We start from the raw sequence: 11,349 nt of genomic DNA on the forward strand, positions 1-11,349 counted from the left end.
GCAGTGCATCCCTCTCACTTTGTTGGTCCGTTCCTTTAGAAAGAAAGCAGGGCAGTAGGATTGGGATGTCACGTGCCCTCATCAAAAACTGAGCTTCTCCAATCCCGAACTCAGGTAATGTCCAGGCCCCCCCCCAAGTACACTGTGAGCCCCTCTGTTACCCAAGGGCATTTGGGCCCTCCCAGCTATTGGACAATGCTGACTCCCTCACACCTCTTGAGGAATCAGCTCCTGTGCAAGGCCCTCACATTCTGTGCTGTCACCAGCCCGTCACAGCCAGGTAGCTGCAGGCTGAAATCCAAGATCTAACACACAGTTCAAGCCTTCAAAATCAGCATCTCCACCTCATTTCCAGCATTAGCAAAGGCAGCCAACCCTGCTCGGGATGCTCCTCCTGCCTTGAACTTGCTCAGCTGCACGGAGGGCTTTGGATGAACAGAAGCACAGTGCTTGCCACTTTGCCACTTGCTGCCATCTGAGTGCCAACGACTGCACAAAGCAGCTCTGACAAGTAATGGTTGTGCTGGGGTAGCAGCTGCCTCTGGGTCTTGGCTGGATGCAGACCATCTGGCAGCAGACCAGCTCTGGTGCTTGACAGCACCTGCAAGGTGATACACAGAACACAGCTGCAGCACGGCTCTGACCCATCCCTTCCTGCTGTGCAGGCTACAGCCTGCCCACACCTGTATATCACACCTCAGCTTCCCAGGTCCCACAGTGAACAGACTGAAGTATACCCACCACGCTCTGCCTTCTCCATTTCCTTCAGCAGTCGCTTCAGGAGACGGGATGAGCCCTGAGAGTATTTTCCTCGATTGGATTCATCCTCTTCTCTTTCTGGACCTTAACAGAATGTATGAAGTTAAATATCATGTGCATGAAGATCTGAAGATCAGCGGCGAGTCAGCCAAGTCAATGAAGACAGAGTACTCACTGCTGGGATTCCAGCTGGGCTCCAGCACAGGAGGAAACCGATGACCGGGCAAGGCCCACACTGGGGGCACTTCTGCAACCAAAGACCCATGAAAAGTTTTAGTCACACACTACAGCATCAACTAAGTAGCAGAGCGTACAGGGGACAGGGCCTGCAGACACAAGTGTGATCAGACACAGGTGAGGAGAGCTTCAGGCACATGTGGGGGCCTCCTTTTCCCTGAGTGACCTGTAGGGTCTGGCGGTGGTTGGGGAATGCCACAGCCCGAATACAAAGGTCTGGGCTCCCTCAGCTGCAGAGGGGCAGCGGTAACCTTCCCACTGAAATGTTGCAGCTCTCCGAGAGAAAAAATACTCATGGCTCATCTGTGCAAACCCTTCCGGGCACAAACAGGCTTGGAAGACCTGGAGAGGATCTCCAGTAAAATTGCACCCAGGTAAACCATGAGAGCATGAACGTTTCAGCCTCCAAGGAAACAGACACTCACAACTTACCCCTGGGTTGTCCCCCAGGCACAGGCATGAAGTCCGGATCCAAAGGAGCATCCGGAAAGGGAGCACGAAGCTCATCATCTAGAATCAAGAACAGATGAGAGAAGTTCCCACTATATGCACTATATGGTGTGATCTCCTTCTCCCTCAGTAACTGGATGTGGAGAATAACTCAGGTCATGATTTCCAAAGTTGCAGGGTGGACGGGATGACCCGTAGGCTGGCACCTGGCAGCGTATGCAGTGCTCTCTCCGGGCCACGTGCCACATCTCTCACAGATTACGTGGAAGAAGATGCAGCCCCCCAGGGCTTTCTTACTGGGAGGCCTCTGATGGACAGCAAGGTCACACTGAGGCACTGGAGGAAAGCACACCTGTCTCTTCCCCTGGGCTGTGGACTGGGGCTCTGGCTTGGAAACTGGGGAGTGCCATGAGCCTGAAGCAGAAATGCTCATGCACGCCCAGCACGCCTCTTCTGAACTCTCCCCGGGCATCTCCCAGGACGAAGGCTGTGCTGCAGCCAGCAATTAGCAGAGCTACAGCCTGGTATGGCTGGAGCCAGCCCTGGGGAGCAGCGCAGCCACGGGCTCTTGCCCGGCTCCTGCAGTGCTGCCCATCACCCCCTACCCAGCAACACCCCCATGGAAGGCAGACCCCAGGCAAGTGTACTACAGGGCCGTGGGGACACAGCCTGACTTCTTGCTCCCAGCACTGCTCAGTTTGGGTCCCATCTCTACCCACTCACCTGCTCCCCGTGCTCGCCACGGAGCAGCACAGCTCTCCTGAAAACTCATGGCCACCAATAGGAGGAAGAGGACAAGGCGGGCAGGGTCCATGGCCGCCCCCACACTTGCACCACGCTTCCAACACCACCGCTGCAGCCACAGTGAGTGTCGCACTGAGCCAAGCCTGCAGCCAGGCCTTGTGAGCTCATGACGCAGCTCAGCGCAGTCATAGGATGGGTCATTGTGACCTCACATCTCTGTGATTCCGGGTGGTGGCTCCCCGCAGGCTGCTGCTCTTGTGATGCACTGCACCAGGGCTGTGTGGGGCTGGTGCTTACATCATAGAAATGCAGAATCATAGAATGGCTTGGCTTGCAAGGGACAGTGAAGAACTCAGAACCCCAGCCCCACTGCCTCGGGCAGAGATGCCACCCACAGAGTCTTGCTGCCCAGAGCTCCATCCAGCCTGGCCTTGAACACCTCCAGGGATGGAGCATCCACAACTTTGCTTGGCAAACTTTTGCAGAGCTTCAACAACCCCAAGAAGGCATTATTTATTTCAAGCCTGGTGCAACACCTCAGGCCACAGGGGTAGTGACGCAATATGCACAGGTTATCCACGCGTGTGAAACGTGCTGCAATTAAGCAAGCCAAGCGGATAAATCCTCTCCAGTGTGGAGGATGATGGCTGAAATACAAACACGGAGAAGCTGACCTTCCCACAGACCCGCCAAGTCAAGTGTCACGTGCTTATATTTTTGTTGATAGATCTGCAGTTTCATCTTTTTTTGATGGCTAAGGAAATCCCCTTTCCTGCACCAAGTGTATTTCCCACGTGTAACGTGCTTCCAAGTCTGATTTTAGTAGCAGATATTGAAGGCTTGCTAGTTGGCACCTCCCATCCCCAAAGTCCCAGTGAACTCACCCACTGCTGGCAACTGGATGCTTGGTGGCGAGAGAACCATCACCTATAGGATCCCACCTGGGTTTCCAGAAACTGTTGCACCTTTGGATACATGGCGATAAATACTGTGTCCATACAACACCCTCATTGAATCAGAGCCTGCCACCTTCCCTACAACCAGGCAAAGGGCGCAAAGGAAGCTGAACTGCTGAACCAGGCACCAACGGGGCTTATGTGTTTGCATCAAAAGACAAAATACCAAGCAGAGAGCGTGGGAATCAGATGTTGTTTCTGAAGCAGAATTAAGATTAAAAAAATTGATTTCACAGTCTGACATCAACCCTCCTCCACCCCTCCCATTCCCCCCCAGAGCACCCCCTCCCTTCCTTCCCTCTTTGTTTAACAAAGACTTTGAATAAAATCATCATATCAATACTACAATTGCTGGCCTGGGATTATTATCACCTCTTTCGGGTTCCTGGACAGGAGAGGTGCACCCCACTGATTTCAGCGGTCCTGCCTGGGTGGTGAGGTGACTTCACAGAATCACAGAATCACAGAATCACAGAATTGTAGGGGTTGGAAGGGACCTCTAGAGATCATCGAGTCCAACCCCCCTGCCAAAGCAGGCTCCCTACACCATGTTGCACAGCTCGGCGTCCAGGCGGGTCTTAAATATCTCCAGAGAAGGAGACTCCACCACCTCCCTGGGCAGCCTGTTCCAGTGCTCTGTCACCCTCACTGTAAAGAAGTTCTTGTACACATTCGTGTGGAACTTCCTATGCTGTACTTTCATCTCATTACCCCTAGTCCTATCCCCACGCACTACTGAAAAGAGACCAGCCTCACCACTATGGCTCCCACAACTCAAATATTTATAGACCTGGATCAAGTTACCTCTCAGCCTTCTTTTTTCAAGGCTAAACAGACCCAGTTCCCTAAGTCTCTCCTCATAGGGGAGATGCTCCAGGCCCTTCACCATCTTAGTGGCCCTCCGCTGGACTCTTTCCAAGAGATCCCTGTCTTTTTTGTACTGGGGAGCCCAGAACTGGACACAATATTCCAGATGAGGCCTCACCAGGGCAGAGTAGAGGGGGAGGATCACCTCCTTTGACCTGCTGGACACGCTCTTTTTAATACACCCCAGGATGCCATTGGCTTTTTTGGCTACAAGGGCACACTGCTGGCTCATGGCCAATCTGTCATCCACCAGGACGCCCAGGTCCCTCTCTGCAGAGCTCCTCTCCAGCAGCTCTTCCCCCAGCCTGTACTGGTGCATGCAATTATTTCTACCCAGGTGCAAGACTCTACACTTGCTTTTGTTAAACCTCATCCGGTTTCTTACTGCCCAGCTCTCCAGCCTGTCCAAGTCTCGCTGAATGGCAGCACAGCCTTCAGGCGCGTCAGCCAATCCTCCCAACTTCGTGTCATCAGCAAACTTGCTGAGGGTGGTCACTATCCCCTCATCAAGGTCGTTGATGAAGATGTTGAACAAGACCAGACCCAGCACAGACCCCAGGGGGACGCTGCTAGTTACAGGCCTCCAGCCAGACACTGCACCGCCAACGACAACCCTCTGCACTCTGCCAGTCAGCCAATTCTCGACCCACTTCACTGTCCGCTCTTCTATCCCATACTTCCTCAGCTTTGTTATAAGGATGTCATGGGGGACAGTATCAAAAGCCTTACTGAAATCAAGGTAGACTACATCTACCGCCCCGCCCCCTGTCCACCCAGCTAGTGACATCTTCATAAAAGGCCACCAGGTTGGTCGAGCATGACCTCCCCTTGGTGAACCCATGCTGAGGACTGCTGAGAACCTCCTTATCACCCAGTTGTCTGGAGATGGCATCCAGAACAAGCTGTTCAATCACCTTCCCTGGGACAAAGGTGAGGCTGACCGGCCTATAATTACCCGGGTCTTCCTTCTTGCCCTTTTTGAAGACTGGACTGACACTGGCCGTCCTCCAGTCTTCAGGCACCTCCCCAGTTCTCCAAGACCTCTGATAGATTACAGAGAGCGGCTCAGCAACGACCTCCGCCAGCTCTCTCAGCACCCGCGGATGCACCCCATCAGGTCCCATGGATTTATGGACCTTAATGTTTCCTAGGCACTCACAGACCACCTCTTCCCCGACTAAAGGGAAATCTCCCATTCCCCGGACTCTCTCATCAACCTCCAGGGTCTGGGATTGCTATTGCTGAGGGAGATTCCTTTCACTAAAGACAGAAGCAGATGATCCTGCGGGGTAAAAGCCCACAAAAGGCAAACCACAATTAGTATCGAGACCCTGTTGCTTTTGTTGTAGAAAATACTGCGGTTTAAATGTGATAATGATCCAGATTAGAGAAACAATAGGGTTGTGTTACCTCCGCTTTAACATGTTAACTTTACAAAATTTGTTTTTGAACCATTGCTCCCCGTCCTCGTGTGTGTAGGAACATAAGGGAAAGAGATACCTAAGAAAATCTCTTAGGATGTATATTGGCATATCAGAGGGATATTGCTGGGGAACCGGGAGGGACTCTAAGCAAGAACACCCTCATCAAATAATGTAATCATTGGTGGTTAGTATATAAGTTGGAGGATGGGTTAAAATGATCCCAAAACCAGGAAAAAGGATAAGGAAAAGATGTTTAAATATTGTGTTAGATATGGCCTAGAGATCCACTACAGGGAAAATCAATATTTGGCCAAAATATGGATCTGATGAAGGTTGGGTTTGTCAGATCTCGAATTTATATGTAAAGAACAAAACCCCTTTTCAAAGGAGGAATCAGAATATGCTGCCTGTTGGATACAAGAAATCAGCCTGTTATTAGTAAAAAGAAAAAGGCCCGGACCAGGAAGGAGAGGAATTAGAAAAAGGAACTAATCAATGGGACCCTCCTGAGAATCTCCCCCCCATATAACCCCAATGTAGCACAAAGGGAGACAGGCACTGCCCCAGTAAGAGGAAATGGTAAAGCACACAGGGACATTTCACAGAAAAGAGGGGCATGCTGGGCTCAGGAGAGAATTAAAACAATGTAAAAGGGACATAAAAATTTCTCCTTTCCCAGACACTAGCTGTACCAGCACCTCAGTGTACCCCTTATGGGAGGTCCCATTGGGACAAGGACAAATATGCTATGTAAACTCCCCACTCACTAGTGGAGAAATTAGAAATTTTAAGAAGGAAATGAAATCTTTAATTGAAGATTCTATAAGAGTAGCAGAACAATTAGATCAATTTCTGGGGCTTTCAAAACTTTGGTCCCATCAGGACCCCCTGGTAAATATAAAAGTGGGACCTGAGGGGGAAGAAGTTGTGGTTTTAGTTGATACTGGGACAGCTCGTTCATCACTGGCCCGTAAGGTGTCAGGACTCAAATTAACAAATGAGGCCTTAAAGATAACAGGGGTAGAGAGAACCGGGATGACAGTACCACTTTTTGAGAATACTGTATTAAAACTAGGGGATAAAGATGAAATTGGGAATCAAGAAAAACATGAAATAAGGCCATAAAGATAAGGGTGGAACAGCCCAAGGAACTGAATGATATGGATTGCTAAGGGAAAGTTATATGGTATTAAGGGTGTTTGTGGAAACTGAAAAATTGTACTGTTTGATCTGTGGGTTTTGAAGGGAATGGGACAAACTGCTTTGATGGTATAAGAAAGTGTAATTGCTATTGGTATACAGAAGTATAATTGAGGGTGTGTCAAAGTGTAACTGAAGGTACAAATAATGAAATTGTGTACAAAGGAAAAAGGGTTAAAGAGAAAGTGAGTTTATGTGTGCTGGTATGAGAGCAACCCCCTGTACTGTTTCCCCCCCCTTGCAAGAACTCTTGGAGTGAGAGAGAGCCGGGTACAGAGACTGTTGCTGTAAGCAGCAAAGGGGGGAGGTGGGGAGGAGGGGGCAATGGAAGTGAGAATAGCCTTCATGTGCAGAGATGTAGGAAACCTGAAATCCCAGTGTTAGCACTGGACACCTGGAGAGAAGGAGGTGAAACTGAAATAGGATGTTAGTAGTTTTTGTAATGATGAGAGTTTGGAAAGTGAGAGAGTTTGGGACAGACACAGGTTGGAGGAGTAAGGACTGGCAAGGTATAACAGGGATGTCAGGACTGAAAAGAGGTGAACGATACGAAAACAAAACAAAACTGATTGACAAACAGATAGTAAGGGAATTGGTGATAATAACAGCTGTTACTGTTGTGGTGCCAGAATAGGGCCGTAGGACCCAGAGATCCCCGCAGGGAGAGGTGGGGGAGTGGGGGCTTGAAGTGCCCAGGGAGGGCTCCGCCCCACTGAAAGGAAAGCAGTGTGCAAACTGCAACGGGAAATTGCATCTAGGGAAGCAGGATAAAGAGATTTATTTTCTGGTGGATATGGGTGCTTCTTACTACTCATAGATGGTTTTGTAACAGTAATAGAAGCTACTGCCCAACAAGAAAAGGTTTACGTTTTTTTTGGATTAATTAAATATAAACTAAGTAGGAATACAGAAATTCTTGTACCTGCCAGGTTGCTCTGGCAAGAAATTTAATAAAACTGGAGCTAAAGGTCCAACAATATTGACTGTTTAAAAACTGTAAGTCTGACATTAGCACAAATGGGGAAAAACAATGTTGTACCCCAGGAGTCAGCAATATCAAACATGATGCACTTAGGGGTGTGGGCATCAGGGCCAAACATGAAGCCCTGAATAGAAGTTAAAGCAAGAGATTGCCCAGTCAGGGTAAAGTGGTCCCCAATAAGGATACATAACTGTAGAAGGATAGAAGACTTTCTGGAGTTTGGACTCCAATTTTGCAAAAATTTTTGATAGCAAGTGCTGTAGTTTGGTACAACACTTGAAGGCAAGTAATAGAATTGTTGAATGCATACACTCAGTGGTGGCAAATCCATGCACTTTATTAACCCAGTTAAGGAATGAATAGGTGGAGTTTACCTTCTGGATTTGAAGGATGTTTCTTCTGCCTGCTTTCTGTATCACGGCTTTACAAGTCGGTGTGCAGGTTTGGAGGAGCTATCCCCCTTGCACCCGGCGCTGCGCAACGCTGGAATAAACATACCTGCTTTACAACCCATCTCTGGATTATAGAGTTTGATTCCGCAAGTCAGCTAAACATTTGTGGTTGGTTTTTCTTTTCCCTAAACAAAGCAACCTGTTTTCTGCACTTGCTGTGCCTTACGAAAATGCACAGAAATTAGGCAAGCCTGAGACTCACCAAACACCACATGTGACATTTTGTAAAAGGTCAGTTTTGCAGCAGAGAACCACATATAATTATACCAAGTGTGCAACTACTTTTCCCATGCAGCAGCAGGCAGCAATGAGGCTGTTCTCATAATAAAAATACCATTTGAAAAGTAGTGTAATTAAGTGTATATCATGATGTACCCAGTAGCAACGAGAGCTCTATTAACAGCTTCTGGAACAAGTAGATCACTCCCATCCCCTGCAATGACTTTGCCTCCAATATCGCATGGCTGATAAATTGCAGTCTTCTGGATATGAAATATTTGCAAGTAATTTGCAAACTGCAGCTAATCAGAACCGTCTTCCATATTGTCACCAACCACTTCAGGCAGCATTGTTCCATTTTGACATCTGGCTATGAGGCATTCATGCACGGCATTCACATACATAGGTCAATCAATAGGAGGGAGGGTGATTTCAAGTACTTATGCTTCCATCAGTTTCTTCTGTGTACCTGTGCAGTAGCTGCCCATCTCACCTGGTAGGTACGAATGCTGTTTTCTACTCCAGGTCAATAAAAGCCTCCATGTTGACATCCACATGCAGATTTGTCCAGCTAACACCATGGAGAAAAGCTTCTAAAAGTCAGTTCAAGTTTCTAATGAGATTGCTGAGCATAAAACCACATGATTCCCATGATTTTTCACAGATTGTTTTCTGCAAACCTGGATCTCACAAGCCTACAAGCAAGGAGAAAGCTTATCGGCACAGCAACAAATAGTACGATTGTGGGTTTTTTTAAATACAATCAGTATATTGTTCTATCACCAGCTGCTTTTAAGGCAATTCACTCCCATCAAACTCTCAAATATTCACCCAAGTCGGCTTTCATCCATGTTTTTACCTCCTGAGCAATTGAATCTATAGGAACTATTGGACTTGGAGACAACACAAGGACATACTGCCAGCTGAGAACCTTTCAGCTAATTCATCCAACAGCATCTAAAGGTTCGAAGCTCACTGAGGGGGAGAACAGTATTTGGGATATTAGAATTCCCCCCAAATGTATTGGGTTTATTTTTCTAAGTTTATTAAGTTAAAGCTGAATTTGCACAAGTGAGGGAAAGCACCTTTCTTCCACACTGAGGAATTGGCACCATCTTCTCTCCAAAGAAAATTCTTTAAAAAGGCCCAAAAATTAAGTATACATAAATATTAATGTGTATTCATGCTCTTCTCTCTGCCAGAGTTCTGCTAAGTACACCAGTCACGTGAAAAAAGCAAGCCAGGCCATCCTGAACAAGTACAGTTATTACTGCACAATGGGTAAATAGCAATCAGTCCTAGAGATACTGTTCCTATACAGGGGAGGCGAGACAAAAATAAATAAACCCTTAACCACAATAAAATCCAAACCCAGTTTAAGAAAGCTTGTATTTATTTCAGCCTCAATGGAGTCAGTTTGAAACTGTCAGAGAGACACTGTACACCTATATACAAATTTAAGAACACAACAGAGTAACTGTTACTGTTTATTAACAACCAGTTTTAATAATACGATAAAAGTATGTCCTGAGAAAGGGGAACAAACACGCTTCTTCAAGGTTTTTTAGCTGTTCTGGATCTCAGCCGTCGCTTAATGATCAGATGATCACTTTCCTTCTTTTGTTCCTCAGATTCCTGAAGAAAACATTTCAAAAGTTACTCATCTTTTCACACAAGACTGACAAGCTCTTCTTGACCCACGCAAACATATTTCTTCCCCTAAATGGATTTCAGAATAGCATTTGCTTATTATATTTTATTCAGAAAACTATGGGATACCGAGATCATTTTAATGCAGCTTAATCACAAGGAACAAATATGGAGAATGTACAAAATCCTGTACTGTAAGCCAGCCAAACAAAGAGATCTTTGAGGACAAAATAAAACAGAACAGCAGGAAGACCAACAAGAATGACTTGGTAGAATAAAGAAATACCTCAGTACTTTCAACCTCCTCCTGCAAATAGATGAAACCTCCAGTCTGTTTGGACTCCTTAGTAGTTTATTTTAAGCCAAGACTACAGTATAATCGCTTACCGAAGAAGCAGGTATATCTAGAGGGCCAGAAACGACAGTGGAATACAACTTCCTTTTGCATCGTTTTGGCTTGGTCTCTCCTTCTTCGAGACTTTCAGGTTCATTTGATTTAGGAGAACTTACTGCTGACATCAGCTTCTTGGCTAGAAGAAATTTGTTTTGATACATAAACCAATCAACTTACTGGTTTTGTGAGTCTTTAAATCACTGAATGCAAAAAAAGCTTCGTAACAAACTTGGTTTATAAATGACACGTAAAATTTAAGTGAAAATACTCAGAAATTGTATTTGTTCATCGAGGTTCTTTATTGCTTCTATAGCTGAAACAGTTTATAGCTTCAGGTGCGGCAGTTTAAAGCACGCATTAAAATGGAGTATGAAAGACAATCATGGCTCAGAAGTCGCTGGAAGTCAGAAACTTCAGCAGGAGTTAAACAACAGGCCTAACTTTCGTGCTGACAGAAGCACAAGACAGAACCAACTTTCTCTGTATACTTGTAGGTTTTCACATATGTAATAATGAATCTCTGAAGAGACGAATAAATGCATTTACTTCATAAATCAAAGGACAACTTAACATGGCAGACAAGTTCTCTAAGAACACATACATTAATAGCCTACAGCAGAAACAAGCCATTCTACAATGTCTAGAAAACATGGAATAAAACTTATTCTACACCAACCTTTAGAGTGTATAATAGAAGGAGAGCTTTGAATAAAATCTCCAACTTTTTGCAGTGTTTCATCCTTCTTTTTAGTCAGTCTTGAAGCATGTACTCGCTTTCTCAGGAAGTAGTCTTTTCCGGATTTCTGTTCAACAGAGATGTGAACATGTGAAACAAGAGCATTGTTTAAACTTCATTTTAGTTCAACGTTATTTTAAGTTGACATTTTGAGCTTTACTACTGACACCTCTGTTCATTATGCTGATGATACCACAACGGCAAGTAATGTAGACAATTTTATACCCTTTAGGGAGTTGTCAAAATCTCAGCTATTTCAAGGCATACGTTTCTTAAAGT

The 11,349-nt window shown here is 46.2% G+C and overlaps 2 long non-coding RNA genes across 2 annotated transcripts; both read right to left on the reverse strand.

Annotated features, from left to right (window-relative positions):
• Positions 1-3: 3 nt before the first annotated feature.
• Positions 4-1,010, reverse strand: LOC146752822 (uncharacterized). Its single transcript, XR_014940367.1, has 3 exons — positions 935-1,010; positions 742-843; positions 4-33 (listed from the first exon to the last, which is right to left on the reverse strand). It is a non-coding gene; the product is annotated as an uncharacterized LOC146752822 (long non-coding RNA).
• Positions 1,011-9,681: 8,671 nt separating this feature from the next.
• LOC146752823 (uncharacterized) lies at positions 9,682-11,127 on the reverse strand. The gene is made up of 3 exons (XR_014940413.1): positions 11,011-11,127; positions 10,328-10,470; positions 9,682-9,925 (listed from the first exon to the last, which is right to left on the reverse strand). It is a non-coding gene; the product is annotated as an uncharacterized LOC146752823 (long non-coding RNA).
• Positions 11,128-11,349: the final 222 nt, after the last annotated feature.

This window comes from Coturnix japonica, unplaced genomic scaffold, assembly GCF_054131305.1.
Source record: "Coturnix japonica strain WE unplaced genomic scaffold, WE-NBRP24 Scf041, whole genome shotgun sequence".
Lineage (NCBI taxonomy): Eukaryota > Metazoa > Chordata > Aves > Galliformes > Phasianidae > Coturnix > Coturnix japonica.